This window comes from Argiope bruennichi, chromosome 2 (genome assembly GCF_947563725.1).
Source record: "Argiope bruennichi chromosome 2, qqArgBrue1.1, whole genome shotgun sequence".
In the NCBI taxonomy this organism is placed as follows: Eukaryota; Metazoa; Arthropoda; class Arachnida; order Araneae; family Araneidae; genus Argiope; species Argiope bruennichi.
Window position 1 is genome coordinate 16543004 of NC_079152.1, and position 15793 is coordinate 16558796.

Consider the following 15793-nt stretch of genomic DNA (forward strand, 5'->3'; position numbering starts at 1 on the left):
AATTAACCAGCAGTTCAAAATATGTCTCTTTACTGAAACGTACCATTCTTTGGAAATGCTTGATGTCTCATTTGTCTCAATTGGGGGCCAAATACTTTATTTTCTTGTTTCGTAATTCATTACTTCTCCGATGTGTCTTAAATGATCAACTTACTAAGTTTCTTTTCCGTTTATAGTAAAATCGAAGTCCCTGCTGTCGACCAGTCAAAATGAATAATGGTATGTGTAATCAGTAGATAGAAGACATTGAATGAGTTGTGAAGGCATTGTTATTAAAGTGAAAGAAATTTGGTTGCAAATCTTCAATTTCAATTCTTAAGAATACAGGAATAGGTACTTTGATAAAAAAGAGATATGAAGAGTTATTAATGTTGTTTACATTTTACTTTGCCGGCGTCCTGGCATAGGGGTACGGCATCTTCTCAGTAAATTTCGTCATCCCGGGTTCGACTCCTGGTTCGGGCTTGGTTGTTGTTCTTCTGTGTTCTGTCTGTGCCGTGCGTGAATGTGCCCCCTGTAAAAAAGGGTGTTGTGCAAGCGAATGCGGCGCATGAAGTAGCTAAGTTGAAATCTTGGCCCTTGTTGGTGCTACAGAAAAAAAAAGAGACTTAATCTCTGACACATCTAACTTAAATCTCTGACAGATCTGTCAGTGGGCTTGTAAAGTGCCATAAGTAACAACAGCAACAATTCACTTCGGCCAAATGGATGCTCTACATCTCCAAAATAAATCCAAACTTTTCTAAAAGAGCTAAGAAATCATAGATAATGCTGTTTCATCATTATAAATTTGACATTGGTTAAATGTATTTTAGATTAATTGCACTGTTACTCACAGGTTCAGTTCAATAAAATGAACAGTTCCATTTTGTTATAAACTGGTAATTGTGATTTAAAATGCAAAATTAATCATTATCATAACTATTATATATATATATATATATATATATATATATATATATATATATATATATATATGTATGTATATATAATAGTTATGATAATGATTAATTTTAAATCACAATTACCAGTTCATAACAAAATGGAACTGTTCATTTTATTGAACTGAACCTGTGAGTAACAGTGCAATTAATCTAAAATACATTTAACCAATGTCAAATTTATAATGATTAAACATGATTATCTTATAAGAAGCAAAACTTTCAGAAAATGAAGAAGGAGATAAAAAATTCTGAAATTTTTATCAGTTATATTTAGATCAATTGACAAAATTTGACACCTAAAACTATTTAACTATTTGATTGCGTAAGTTTTAAAAATCGAAACTTTTTCGATAACACGCTTGATTTAAAGGATTGTGAAGGTTTGCTTTCTTTCTTTATATTTTTTTCGTATTTTCCTAGTATTTTATTTTATTCTTTATTATTTAGTTTAGTTGATTTCATATGCATAATGAGCCATTTGCTATTTTTAAAATTTATTTGTTGTCTTCTTTTCTCTTCTTTATTTTCTATACAGTAATTAGATCTATAATGGAAATAAATATTAGGCATCCTTCTGTAAATATTTAGAATGAGGGCCATGATTTCAGTCTTGGAGAGCAGTGTAGCAGTATATATGCTCTTATATAATCCATCTTTGGATCGCGAGCAGCATGCCTGTAATTATGCTACTCGGTACACTTTTCCCAAGGAATTGTGTTCCGTCTGTGTGATTTTTCTCTAATTTCACCATTTTTATAGACACCATAAGCACAAATTTAAAATTCAAGCGAAAATAAAGTATATTACCTATATATACAAGAAAAACTAGAAGCTAACTTACTCAGTTGCTCTTAATGAAGTTTTAAATAAGGTAATAAAGTACTCCTTTTGAACACTTTTTATATTAAACAAAAAATGTAATGTATTAAAATTAATTTTTATTCTTTAAGGACTCGATTTATTTTTGTTATTATCATTCTTATAATCTCACCAGAATATCGTGAATCGTGTGGTGCCTCAAGTTGCAAGAAGCAAATTTTATTTCTTTAATAGCCTCTTATCTCAGTTGATAAACTCTGTTTGATGATCTTACCATTGTTTTAGAGGGAATATTCAAAAAATGCAGCGAAAGAATAGTTTAAAAATATCTTAATTTCAGAATTCAAAAAGAAATGTTCAACCAGTGCCAGATGCGCTCTATATGCATTTATCACATCTCAATGCATTTCGATTCCTGCAAGGAAAATATTGAGTTTCTTTACTTTAGTTCCGTTTGGTGTTAAAAGTAGTTACTTAAAAGGAATCATTATTTTAATTTTTATAAACATTATAAAATCTCTTAAGAAATGTTTTTAGTTTTCTTTTCCCTAAGTTAGTGTTTCCATTTTTGAAATATAAGCATTCAAATTGTGAAATAAAAGAAAAATCCAAATGTGTGTGCTTCTTCAAATCAATTTATTGAAAAACTGATTTTTATAAAAAAAAATCGGTATGATCACTTACAGAATATTAATTACTTAGAAAAACTCTGTTTTATATACTGCATTTTTAATTGAATCTAAATACAACCAAATATTTTTTTTTTCTTAAAATAATATCAGTGTTTGTACTTAGCGCTTTAAAATAAATATCAAAGTAATAGTATTATAAACTCAAAAAATGTCTAAGTAATAAATTTCAGTGCTTCAATTAATGGCACGTCGAAGATTAATTATTATAATTTTATTAATTATGATATTATTATTTATATTAAGTCTATAATATATAATATTAATTATATATTGCAGCCATAATTGGTACTAAATATAACCAACCATTTCTTTTCTTAAAAAATAGCAGTGTTTGTCTTTGACTTTTTAAAATAAATATCAAATTAATAGATATTATAAAATCAAAAAATAATTAATAAATAAATTTCATTGCTTCAATTAAGTATACGTGGAAGATTAATTTAAGTCCGGAATGTCAACCAAGAATTAAACGGTGCAGTGCAAAGTGAAATGACGTTAAATTCAGGACATTTTTAAGCTTATTCTATATATTTTAGGAAGCGCAACATATTCCTACGCCTACGTAAAAAGGGTATGTTTAGATGTTGCAGGATTGTCTATAATTAAATGCCTTTTCTACGCCCACACATATGTGTCTTGTTGTTTACAGAGTTCTTAGAAACATTCTTAAAGTGTCTCATGTAATTAAGATTTGACTTCCAGCAACAAATGTGAACTATTTTTAGCTACAACGAATAAAAAGGGTATTTTAGAAAAAGCTAGCTATTCCAATATGTATCAAATGTTTGAAATTTGGTGGAGTGTTTTCTTCTTATTCGAATCTATTGAAAGATATTTTAGTTTTTCTACTTTTTACTTACTTTAGACGTTTTTTTTTATTCTATTTCTTTGACTATTTTAGTCATTTCCATGCTTGTTATCGTTTTTATACTTTACTTTTTCTTATAATAATTTGCATGCTTCTAAAACATATTTTTGAAAAAAATAACTCATACGACGATATTGAATAACCCTTAAATTGTCCTTTGCACTTAATGTATAAATATATGTTCCTTGCGAATATGATTGCCACTTTGTTCCATACCTTTTATAAAATTCTGTAATATTTGCTTTAATCGATAATTTTTAAAAAGACATCCTCAAAAGAAGGTCAGCGATCCTTTTCTTCAGGTTACATTTTATTTTCAAAAGACACATATATAAGCAAAGAATGCTCCAATGTATTTAAAAAATCTTTCATTCTTTCATATCTACTTTAAAGGATTAATAGAATTGTAGTCAAGCGATACCTAAGAATTTATTATATAGATTTTATTTTAATTCTGAACCAAAAAGCTTATTTAATTATGGTTTCAAAAAATTCTAAAATGAAAATATGATTATGGATAATATTTAAGTAGGCATCGATTTTATAATGTCACTCAAAAAAAATATAAATTCAAAAAGTATCAATAGACAGATAATCAGAGAGAAAATCTTGAATTCCAGAATGTTATCAATGATTAGAATTTGTAGATGCACGTTGAAACTTAATATCTTAATACAGTATCATATTATTTTATGATTTGTTATTTTTATGAGAATTAAATAAGCAATTTTACAAATGTTAAAGAAAGTCAAGCTATTAATACATATTTGTTATAATATATTTATTTCGTAATATTTATTATATTGATAAAATATATATATTTTTTATATTACAAAGGTGTTTCGCTTCCTGCTCGCTGATTTTTATGTTGTTCTTTAATCAGGTTCCAGAACAACATCCTCCAGTTTCCTTTGGGTTCCCCCGCCCCTTCAGACAACAAAAATAAATGGAAACAAACTGTTTTGAAAATGCCAGGTGCAAAAAAGCAAATTACAAAGAAAAAAAAGAAATATTTTAGCATTAGTTAAAATTTAGAAGAAATCTCTTCTTAATTTTTACTTTTACAACAGGAATATAAAATTAGAACATGAAACGTATATATATATATATATAAAATGAAATATTTCTTAAAACTTTTAAATCTTTCTTCTCATTTTTTTTTCTTCATCCGATATCTCTGGATTCCCAGTTACTATTTGAAAAAAAAAAATGCAGGTTAACACGTGTATAGCGTAAATAATCAGGCGAATGCTAGCCGAGAAACGAAACTTTTCCGTTATTCGAAAATGGCAGAAAATTGAAAAACTATTAATTAGTGTACGCACAAACGGTGTGTCTGAAAGTAGAAATAACAAATAACAGATCAGTCAGTATGTATCTGAAAATTCAGTTTCTAAAGAACTGCCAGTAATATTTTATCGCCGTTGAAATAAAATTCCCAGCTCGATGGAATTTACAATTTGTTCTTTAAATATTTGTCAAAATTCTATGTTGCATTCTTCATAAAATTCTATGAGTCGGATTTTAATAATAGGATACTAAATTTCCCTGCTCTTAAGTAACAAAGTTTCATTAATACATTATAATTTTTGCAACAAAATTCTCTCTCGGGGTCCATTAAAATATTGGTTTTCACCAATAAGTGAATAATTAATTCATCTCCACTTGTATTTGAAAAAAAAAATCTTTGTAACAATTTTATTTAAAATCCTATCATTTCGATAAATTGTATGAATATCTCCATATAGTCAATTTAAATATCTTCGCCATTCGAGGATAGATTATGATTAAATACATGCCTAGATTTTCAAATTTAATTATATACATTTTTTATCTTAAAATTTATTTTGAAGATCAAAGGATTTTCATTTTATTAGAATTTCACCATTCGAATCCAAAATATACTTTGTTATCATATAGGCTTGCTACTCTTCAAGTTCATAAACACGGAGTCACACTTTTCCTATGATGCATCTTGAAGATATTGAAGAGACTGATTAAGATGTATTTTGATAAAGCTCTACATATAAATATTTATAGGAATTAGATACCGCTCCGCGGCATGAATAATCCATATCAATAATCTCGTACACTGGCGTATAGCCATTAAAAGCCAGCTATGGAGATATTGCGCCTATCATGTTGCGATATAAAGGGGTTCGCTTGTATCACTTTCTATCTATGACATAAATTGAATTCTTCTTTCCCTGAATATCAATATATTCACATAAATGCATAAGTGAAATATCTTTCAATTATTCATATATTTATAGCTAAAACTAGAAAAGTATTTGCCATGCTTGTGTTTTCATATATTTCAAAATGGTATTGTTAGTTTCGAATTCGTAACATATATGACTGTTCAAATTAAATTAGGTATAATATGAATTTTTAATATCATGAAAGGTTGCTGCTTTAAAACTTATAGCTCTAGGAGCAGAACTATTAATTAATAAATACTTTTTGTAATGAACATTTTTTAAATGTTGATTGTATTTCTTACATTTCATAACAAGTAAAGTTCATATTTGTTTTCTGCATATTTTACCGAATGTTTCAAGTTGTTTTTTGCTTACGTGTTTTGAGTAAGTGCTTTTACTTCTTTTTGACTTTCAAATATTCTTTAATGATTAATTTTCTTTACAAACATTTAATAATTCATAGAAAATTTTAACTTGATTCTCTATTTTGCATGCAACTTTGTATATTGTATTTCTAAAAGATTTAATCATTTTTAGACATTTATTTTTATTTTTATAAGATGTTAATTTTTTTCATCTGCTTGAGATTTTTTGAAAAATCATTTTATAATGAATAGCGGAAGGAGGAGAAAGGCATGAAGATTGTCCATTAGAAAAAAAATCTATGCTAATGTATAAACTTGAAATAATAGATAAAGATAACTTTTTACTGTAAAAATAGATATCTTCTTATTTCAATATGATTTTCTTTTAAATTATTATATATCATATCCTCAATAGTTAGGGTGATTATTACTCTCAGTTTTATTTCAAATAGAACTACATCTAAATGAATTCTTTAAAATTCGCAGCAAAATAGAATCTTTGTGTAAAATATATCGGTAATCATCATTGAATCCGAAATATACTTACTGAATCCAAATGTCTTTTTTAAAAAATATGGATAATTTGACTTTCTTGATTAAAAGGAAGTATAAAATAAATCGTTTTTAATTCAGAATTTTTTTTCAAATTTTTTTTAAATATTCCATATAGTTTAGAAATAATATTACCTATTTTTTTTAACTATTTCTATTCAGCCTTTGTATATTAGGTTTTAGCTGATAAATAATGTGAAATTTACGCATTTTGGAGGATTAAAACAACTGTAGAACATTTTTCAATGAATTGATTGCTTATTCAATAATTGAAATCTGCAAAACATATTGAAGTATTATTATATCAGGTTTGAACAAAAAAATATATACATTAGATTTTAATTTATGAGGTTTTTTTTCGAAAGAAAATTTTCCTAAAATTTAAAATTTGAGAAAATAGCATTTAAAAGGTAAAGAAATTATAAAATATGTATTATGTAAATATATAAATTCATTTAATTTCCCAAATAATGAAATTAGATTCAAAATTCAAACAATTTTAGGAAGAATACCATTTAGAAATACCATTTAGAATATTGAATAAAAACATTATATATTATGTCAACTAATTGACTTTCTAGGTGACTGATCAGCTACCTTAAAGCATATATTCTAGTAAATTTCTTTTAAAATTAGGTTCAAAAGACAAAACGGAGAAAATTTTAGGTGCAGATTTTATATAAACACATTTCGGTTCTTTTCTTTTTAAAACATTTCAGTGAAAAATTTTTGAAAATTTGATAAAGAAATTATTTTGAAAATATTCCTACATAAATATTAGTATTTAATATATGATACTAAATGCATGATGAAATATAAAAAATGATATTACGTTAATAATCTTGCAATTCGTGTCAAAATCTTCATATACAATCCATTAGCATGGATTGTATATGAAGATTAAAAATTATTCCAGATTCTGAAGAAATGACTTCTTAGACGAAGCAAAAAGCAATGCACTAGTAAGTGTTCAATTCAACAAGGAAGTGAAATTCAACTCTTCTTATAAATATGATCTGAATATAACTGGGTTATTTAGAACCCATATTTCTGCAAAATCGACCATATCTAAAATGATCTGCGAAAACCACCATTTCCAAAACCTAATATGAAACATTCATCACTGCTATATACCTCGCAACCGAAAATTGCATGCTGAAATGTACTCAAATCCTTGCCTTGCCTAAATGAGACCAGAAAACCAATGTTTAATCAAAAATAAAAGGCAGAATGTCCTTTTTTACAGTTGCATGTTACATATATATTGCTTTCTTGACTGAGTCCTATGAAGCATGTATTGAAAAACAGAAAACAGCCATGTACCGAAATATATCATCTTATTATAGAGATTCTAACAGGCCCCAGGATATATGATAAATCTAACTATAAGCTAAATATAAACCACAGCATTAAAAGACATACAACTCCGTGAAATTGCTTTGATATCATCACTATTTGCTATGAGTCACCATTGATATTTGTCACTATTTGCTATTTTCAAAGAGGGCATATTATTTTTTCAGTTGCCATTGTACTAGTGCACCAATCATATGAAAGAATACCTTTCTTTTAAAGCAGATAGAAGGAGAAACGTAATAACTTTTTTTTTAAATTTAACTTTAGAATGTCACATTTTGGAGCTCTGCCTCTTAACACTTTCAAACTCTTGCCGTTTTGCAATTTTTAACCAATATAGATTTATATTTAATTTGTCTTACTTTATTTCTATCTGAAAGAAGCACAATCTTGGTGTTTCATTAAGGCTTTAATCGTTTGTTTTTTGTAATATTAGATGGCATGTTCATTTTAATAAAATTTTAAAATGTATAAAATTTGTTTTGAATTATGCCAACAAGATGCAAGGTACTCATTCTTTTTTGTAAAATAATTCCTTCTTTGTGGAAACATGTGCTCTCTGAGTGTATATTTTTCCTCTCTGAGTGTATATTTTTGTGATGTGAAATAAAATCCTCTTGGTGTCTATAGATACTAGCTCGGATCAAAAGAAAATTAATTAATTCAATAATAATGGAAGTGATACTAATTCTTTAACGCAAGATCATTCAATTCAGTAAAATAAAGTTGTATTTGATTTATATATTCATTAAAATAATAATAAAAAAAACTTATAGTTTTAACTTTGGATGAAAATTCAAATCAATTGCAAACATTATATAAAACATTTTTGATTATATTTTTGTTTAGTTAATTAATTTGTTATTGGTATTAATAATGCATTTAATGACATGCTATTGGATAAAAATGTCGTTTGGGAACACAAGCAATATACACTACTTACATCGTATTTACAATTACTATTATTTTCAGATTGATTTCATATATTTCATCCTAGTTTTTCAATTTCAATTTTTCATTTAATTATATATTTTTTTCATTCAAAAACAAAATTGTAAAATCCATACTTATTAGATAATTTTAAATTAAATATACATTTTTGACATTACTATATATTTAGATTAAATATTTATTTATATGGAGATAATTGTAACTGCATGAGAAAGAAAAAAGGGCAATTTTTTATAGAAAAAGCATAATCTTCATTGAATATTTATTATGCATTCATTTTTATTTAATATGAATAGAGTACCTATATTAACTGACATAAGAATTGTTGAAATTCTGAACTATATTTGATAAAGATTAATTCGCTTTATAAGGGATAGTCTCTCATGGTTATTGTGCAAAAGGCATGTTTTCATAAGATGCGTTAACCAAATAGTTAAAATTGATTCAATTTTGTTTAAAATACCAAATGCAATAAAAACGAAAGTGAGATTATGTTCTAATGTTTTTATATTAATGATTAAGATATAAATGTTTACAGAAAGAAAAAAAATAAATACAGTGAAAATCTGTAAAGGCTATAAATTCTTAATATAATTATAAAAAAAATATGGTTCTTATGAAAGATAAAATATTTAGATGGGAATGCTTTCCTAGTACATTATGCAAAGTTAATGATGTGGTTGCAAACAAAATATTTAAATGAGAATTAAAAGCGGAACAATCTATTTAAGAGCATTAATAATTAAAAACAACTTGTCGAACACATTGGTGTATTTTAACCAATAATAAATGTTTATGTGCCAAGTAACTTGCCTTTGAAAGAATAACTAATATGTCGGCAAAAAGAATTAATGTTGAAGTTCACAAATTTATTTTTATAGCTCCATTTTATGTGCATGTCAATTGCTAATTGATGTTACAGCTTGCAACCTTATCCACTGTTTCACATGTGAATTGCTGATTGATATGTTTTAGCTTTGAACCTTATCCACTGTTTCACATGTGAATTGCTGATTGATATGTTTTAGCTTTGAACCTTATCCACTGTTTCACATGTGAATTGCTGATTGATATGTTCTAGCTTGGAGCCTTATCAACTCGTTCATATGTGAATTGCTGATTGATTTGTTTTAGCTTTGAGCCTCATCCACTCTTTCATTGCTGACTGATATGTTTTAGCTTTGAACCTTATCCACTGTTTCACATGTGAATTGCTGATTGATATGTTCTAGCTTGGAGCCTTATCAACTCGTTCATATGTGAATTGCTGATTGATTTGTTTTAGCTTTGAACCTCATCCACTCTTTCATTGCTGATTGATATGTTTTAGCTTTGAACCTTATCAACTCGTTCAAATGGGAATTGCTGATTAATATGTTATAGCGTTAACGTTGTGCCATTCTTTTCTTTGTAAATGTATATGCATCTATATAGTAGAGATAATTTCATCCACGTATCCCGTGTACATTCCTAGTCAGACGCTTCTTGTTACTATTCTCTTCTCTTCTTGTCTAAAGTGTGAGACTGAGAAGAATCTTCCCATGATCCTTTGAAACGCATTGGTTAGTTTTCAAAGTACCTTTTCTCTACTTTTTTTTAAAAATTCCGTTTTCAGATAGCTATTGTTACATCTACGATGCTGATAGAATATAAATTCAGAAGTTGTAAATTCTGCAGTTGTTAAATCCAAGCGATGATGGTTATTTTTATTTATAAATCATTTGCTTTAGAACTTGTAAATGTAATGGTGGTATCCTAAAATAGTTGTGGCGGATTAGTATGAGCGAGGTTAGAACCTGGCACCTTGCGGTACGCAGCCGAGTAACATGACCACAATACAAATGCAATCACCTGCGTAGCGCAGCTGCTAACTGGCTTATAAGCTTTCACCATAGACACTGCCTCCAGTGAGTCGAACAATATGGCTGTTCAGTGGTGATGTTTTAGTTGTTGATTCTAATGTGCCTGTACCTATTTGAGTAGCGCCAAGTGTTATGGTGAGAGCGTGTGGTTGCTGATGCTGCATCAAGTGATTCTCATGACTTCGGCTTGCGGTGGGTAGATGGAACCAGATTAGATATACGAAGGATCATCGTCCGAGGACACCAATGTTACTGAGTAGCGTGAGCGAAGATAGAACCTTGGACCTTGTGGTTCGCAGCCGAGTAACATGACCACAATACAAAAGCACTCGTCTGTGTAGAGTAGCTGGCTTATAAACTTTCACCACATAGTTTTCATTTTATTTAAGATCATAATTTTGAGATAGTTAAGATTGGCTTTATTTCATACATAATATATAGCACTGGAGCTTTGTTTTATTTACAGAAGTTCATAATTTTATTTTTTGAATAATGATGTATTTTGTTGAAAACCTTTTATTGTTGAATAAATATATCAGGAAACCCCCACAAATTTTCATTTAATGAATTTCCTCAAAGTTAAAATATTTTTAATAACTTTTCTTAGAATATAATGATATAAATATGGATCACAGGATAATGCAATTTGATCATAATTATCTATTTTGATATCTCGTCAAAATTCATTAAAATCTCCATAAATCTTCATTAATTCATCTTACCTCAGAAATGTTTTAAAATTTTGTGCTCTAAAGAAAGAAACTCAATAAACAAAACTGAATAAAAATTTCAATAAAAAAATGTAATTATCATAGCTTCAGAAATTAAAGATAGAATTTTAAAATATTGATTTAATATATCCACTGAAAGGAAATTTATAATGTGATTATATTTTTAAACAATCCATCCTTGATCATTATTTCCTTTATTTTTTTAAGCATCATATTTAGTTTGAAATTATTACTTTTACATATTTAGTTTGAAATGATTTTTTTTAAATTCATAATAAGCATCTGATAATCGAAGATTACTTATCATTTCGAAATACTAAATATTAATTACGTATATCTTTTCACGGTTTATAATTTTTTCAATTATAATTATTTTCAAAGTATCTTTTATTACAGCTTTGTATAAAAGGATAATATGATTTTATTACTCTCTTCTTTGTCCTCATTGTATCCTTCGAAAGCAATTCCGGTGATTTTGGATAAAAAACTTATTCGATTTAGCTTTTACAAATTTTACACAGCTTTTATTTGCATCGGAGTTTGATTTCCAATATACCATTTTTTTTCGCATGGGTTAATATTAATGTTTTTTTAAATTCTAAAAAAAATTATTGTAAAATTAAATTCACTTCCATGCAAGTTAAAATTATATTTTTTTAGCGTTTATCTCTACTCTAATGTGACTGATTTATAGACAGAAGGAAATTTTATACTGCCATGTCTTTTGACTTATGTCTTTACATCAATCTATATTTAGTTTCCTTTTTTTCAACTTTATTGTGCCGAATACAAGGAAAATCATAATGTATTCCTAACGTTTTAACCAAAAGAAATTAAAAATGACTGATTTCATCAGAATGAGTGTAAACATCCTCATGTTCCTTACAAGTTATTTAATAATATCTTAAAGATGGTAATTAAAAGTATAATGTTCCAATAATAAATTATCCTGAAAGGTTGAGCAAAAATGAAAAATGACAGTGTGCTTAGAATATCGAAAAATCGGATATCTGACTACATGTTTAGCATTTCTTTATATATATATATATATGTATGACTTACTCAAACTATTATTTATCACAATAGGTGATATATAAATAATTGCAATTAATTATATATTACAGTTATTTATATATATTATTTATATATATATAACATACTGCAATTACTTATATATCACCTATTGTGATAAATAAATAATTGCAGAAGCAAATTTTAAATGTTTTAAAAATTATTAAAAAAATAATAAATCGAAGACTTGGCTTTCTCTTGTGAATTGACAGTGAATAAATTGATAGAGTAATTTTTATAATGCTCGAAGAGTGATCTTTTAATCTTATAAATTGTTATTTTTATCATATAAAAAATGCTCGATTGCAGACGCTTTATTGGAACTAATTTCTAATGGAGAAACCTTATTTGCTTCGATTTTCACAAAGTTTCATTAAGTTAATTGAATTAAAAAATACTAACCATACATTAATCAAACATCCAGTTAAATTAATAGAATGTAAATTGTATATTTTAATACTAATTTGCGGTTTTTGTGAACAGCTGAAAGATTTGGCAGGCTTTCAGGCTATTATCCTGTAAACAGTATCTAAGGTTTGATTTCCACAGATTGATTAATGGAGGTTTTAATAGAAAATCATATATATATATATATATATATATATATATATATATATATATATATATATATATATATATATATGATTTTAAACTAATAATAATAATAATAATATATTAGCTGAGCGCATAAAAAGGAAAAAATGAATTCTTTTTATATCTCTCTGTGCATGTAAATATATAGTACTATGAAAGATAAACAATAAAGACAAGGAAATTTTTGAATCATTATAAACTTTACATATACTCAAATCAAAATTTATCTCTAATAATAAATCAATAGAAACAGTGAGTCACAAAGAAAATAAAAAGGACAAGCCAAATGTCTGTAAGGCGTATTTAAGAACAGAATGTAATGAATTAGAATTAAATATTAAATAATAAAAATTGCTGATTTCATTTCTTTTTACAATCCAGCATTAAATAACACATATAATATAAAGTGTCAATTTTATTCAATGTTTAGTTCTATACACATAATAATAAAAAGGCAAACAATTTAAATTTAAAAAACGCTTTCTCAGTTGCTTTCCACCAAAGCTCAAATTGAGGCTCTGATTTCTGTATCCGATAATGACACAGATAAACCAGGGGGGGGGGAATTTTTCAAAATTCTGACTTGCGTTACAGATATCGCTGTGCTATTATAAAATTTCAATAATATTTCTATAATAATCTTGTATATGATGAGGTATTTCATTTATTTAAAATACTATTTAATTCATATATGCATGGTTATAATGAAACTAATATCAAAAGCCCCAATATTTAGCAATAACACAGCATTAAACTGAAAATTAAAAAAGGAGTTTTTTGTTGGTAATAAATTAATAGGATACAATTTCATGATTTAAATATATTGCACATGTATTTTCTATTTATCATCTTAAGTATAAAGAATTTTGTAAAGTAACATATAAAAAGTAAGAAGAATTTTGATTTCATAAATATATATCTTTCATCGATACTTTACAGTCAATATGATTAATCGACAGCTATAATTAAGCCAGTAATTATTTATGCTCATGAAAATTTTAAATCCAATATTACGAATATTATTACGGTTAGTATAATAACAACAGATAAATACTCAAATCAACTGAATTTGTTACTTTAACTTCAACATATGAATTCCACAATGGCATATAAATAATAAGTCGCGTTGCTAAAAAAAAATTATAAGTTAAACACAAAAAATCAAATTTCAATTATTTCTGTTAACAGTTCTAAAAGTAATATTAGCTTATATCATTTATAATTCATCAGCTTTTTTTGTGTTGCCTATATTTGGAATATACTGTTTGAAAGAAAAGTTATTTCCGACACTTATATTCAGATTTGTGTTATATTTTATTCCGTAATTTCAGTTAATCCAGAAAAAAAAAGGCTTTAAAAAATTGCAGAAAAATAGGCTAAACGATGATAAAAATAATCCATATAGATGTATTATACAAGAAAGAAATAATAATGGTTACTACATCAATGATTCAAGGCTTATAAAACTTTCATCAATACAATTTAAAACTTGCCGAAGTACAAGTCGGGCTAATATTTATAAGAAATCATTCATCCTCAAATCCAAATAACTTCCCATTCTTTATTTGCAGAGGAGCAAGTTGAAGAAAAGAAAGAACAGCCATGAGTAAGATTCCGATATCTGATTTGCCTTTATCCTTTATCTAACGAACCGTGTCAAATCTAACCCTTCTTCTGGAACAACGTCATATTCCCAGAGGATAAGCTCTCATTTCACAGCATTTTCATCCTTCAGAGGATATTTCGTAAAGATATATATAGTACCGTCGCTGATGAAATAGTTGTACTATATTCCTTTTATTTTTGACAATAATTTCGATGATATATTAAATTCCTATAATAGTGTATGTGTCCTATAAAATAATTTAAAGATTCAAGAATAATATTATGTATACAGATTGAGTTTGATTGTATGTATTCCTTTAATTTCTTTAATTTTTTTTTGAATATTTTTAGTATATTAAAAAAATCAAACGGTGAATTATTTTAGTCATTACATTTTGAAATTAGTTTGAAGAAATAAAATAAAGAAAGTGTATTTCCTGTCCTGTTCATTGAGTCTTCATCACACTAATTTGATCTTCAATTTTGGTATTTTACCTTTAACAAAAAATATTATCAACTGTTCTTCTCAAGATCGTATTTATATATTAATGAATCTTAAGTTCAAATTCTTAAAATTAAAAGAAAGAGAAAATAATCGGGTTCTTCTTATCTCGTTAAAATAAAAGAATGTGTAATTGGAATATAGATTTAGAAGTAAAATGCACATTGGGAAAATATTTTAGAGCCTCGACTATTTCTCATATTTAAAAAAAAATAGATTTTGTTTAAATATAAGAAATGAAGATAATATTTGTTACTCAGTTAATAGTATTAATTTTATATAGTGAAGTGACCTCACAAACCAGTATCAGCTTCACTCACAAGCAAATATGTTTTCACTTCTTCTTATATTTCGTATTATATACATTTTTAATTTGCATGCGTTATAACTTGTTTTGACTCATTCAATTTAAATCCTGTTTTCCATTTGATCAAAAAGCGAGGTGAAATTTAAATATTGTTACGAAATTTCCGGGGTTCGTTTGGATAGTGGGGGTTATATGGTGTGAAGAACGCTCAATCACCAGGCGGCAGTAGAAAATAAAAACAACGATGTTTATTTACACGAAGACACACAGGACAGCACAAAGACGACAACTATATACAGCACAGAAGGCGATTATCTTCAGCCGAGACGTGCACCATACAACAGCATACACAGCAGCATACAAAATAGCATAA